The sequence below is a fragment of the Vigna umbellata genome, chromosome 5 (assembly GCF_029865625.1).
Source record: "Vigna umbellata cultivar VRB3 chromosome 5, Vumbellata_1.0, whole genome shotgun sequence".
Lineage (NCBI taxonomy): Eukaryota > Viridiplantae > Streptophyta > Magnoliopsida > Fabales > Fabaceae > Vigna > Vigna umbellata.
In genome coordinates this window covers 43,663,572-43,665,624 of record NC_142169.1, presented here as the reverse complement: position 1 = coordinate 43,665,624, position 2,053 = coordinate 43,663,572, and the positions used below count along the sequence as shown (strand labels likewise).

General features: G+C 39.9%; 1 pseudogene; it reads left to right on the top strand.

Annotated features, from left to right (window-relative positions):
- Positions 1-209: 209 nt before the first annotated feature.
- On the top strand, positions 210-1,535 carry LOC148198426 (uncharacterized; annotated as a pseudogene).
- Positions 1,536-2,053: the final 518 nt, after the last annotated feature.

Sequence of the window (2,053 nt, the reverse complement as noted above, 5' to 3'; positions counted from 1 at the left end):
GAGACACTCTGGCTAAGGAAGGACAAGGTTTCTAAGCTTGTCCGTTGTGACTCACCTCTCCTTCCTGGGAGCTATTCGATTTCTTCACCTTTAGAATCTCTATAGAAGTCATTCACCAAATACAAACAAATCCTCTTTTCCAAAAGTTTTGATTCATACTTGTGCAAGGCTTTCAAATTTTGTGAAAACACTTTCTCTACTTCACAAGCATGAGTCACTCTAGTGTTCAAGGTAACACCAATCATGATCAGGACAACATAGAGTTGAGAGAAGAACTCAATAGAACCAAGGCTGAGTTACATGAACTAAGGCAAATGGTCGCCAATCTTACTCTCATTCAAAGAGGGCATTCACAAGGGGATCACTCTCATCGGCAAAACCATGATCATGATGATCATTCCCAACATAGTGATCACCATAGTTATCACCCTTATGATCACTATCAACGCCCTCCTAGGCGTCATCATAACCATCGAGACCATCCTGTGGAACCTAAACTTGACCTTCCACCCTTCTTTGGACGAGACAATGTAGAAGAATACTTTGAGTGGGAGATGAAGGTCGAACAGATTTTTGAGTGCTACCACATAGATGATAGGAGGCGAGTGACCTTAGCTACTTTGACCTTTCAAGGAGAAGCCCTCTATTGGTGGACATCCATCATAAGAGATCAAAAGATGCATGGCGACTACACCATCCAATACTGGAATGAATTGAAAGCAGCCTTACACAGAAGGCATGTCCCAACCTATTATGCTAGAGAAGTCATGGACAAGCTTCATCGACTTCAAAAAAGAAACATGAGTGTTGAGGAATACCGGCAAAAGTTAGAATTACTCATGTTAAGAGCTGGGATAAAAGAAGAGGAGCGATTCACCATAGCTAGATTCCAGAGTGGATTAAACTATGAGATTAGAGATAAGGTTGCACTCTTACCTTACTTAGATCTAAATGACTTTGTCCAGCTATGTGTGCGAGTGGAAGAACAAAACAGAAGAAAAGCTTCCACAAATAGATCCTACCCTACTACATCTTCATATAGGAGAGATCTTAAGAGGGAGGGTAGTTTTCCAAGATATGAAGAATCAAAAGAGAGAGAGTGAGAACGAGAGAAAGATAAGATCAAAAGCAAGGATAGAGAGCTAAGAAAAGAAAAAGAGAACTCTAAAGGAAAGGAACAACGGCCTCCAAGAGAGCAAACTAGAGATCCCAAGGGTAGGGAGACTAGATGTTTTAAATGTGGAGCTAGAGGACACTATTCAACTGAGTGTCACTTCAAAAAGTCAACCTATATCCTTGAGCATGAAACTCATAGTGAGGTATCAACCTCTAGTGCATCTGAGTTGTCCTCATCTGAAGAGGAACATGAAGCTCCACCTTGTGATGGAGATCTTCTTATGGTTAGGAGACTCCTTGAAGCAAAGCATGTTGAGTTAGAACAATCTCAACGAGAAAACCTATTCCACACACGCTGCAAAGTTTTTGATAAAACTTGTTCTATGATTGTGGATAGTGGTTCTTGTTTGGCAATATGACAAACAAGCTTTGCATGATGGGGTCACCAACAAGATCACCATCCAACACAAAGGCAAAAAGATTATCTTGAGCCCTCTTACACCATCACAAATACGAGAGGATCAAATAATACTTAAAAAAAAAATTGGATGGTGTGAAAAAGCTCAAAAATAAAGCAGTTTCGAAAGAGACGAATTTGAGTTTGTTAGAAAGTGCCTCAACCAATGTAGTTGTCCCAACAAAACAATCTAAAAATCTTTTTCTTGGACAACCTCACTTTCTTCTCTATTGCAAAGAGGCACTTGTTTCCATAAATCATCCACTTGATTCTCTTCCCAAAGGGTTACAAAAACTTTTGAAAGAATTTGATGATTTATTTCCTAAAGAGGTTCCAAGTGGTTTTCCACCTCTTAGAGGAATTGAACATCAGATTGATTTGATCCCTGGAGCTAGTCTTCCCAATAGGCCAACTTATAGGACTAACCCTACAGAAACCAAAGAGATAGAGAGGCAAGTCCATGATTTATTGGAAAAAGGG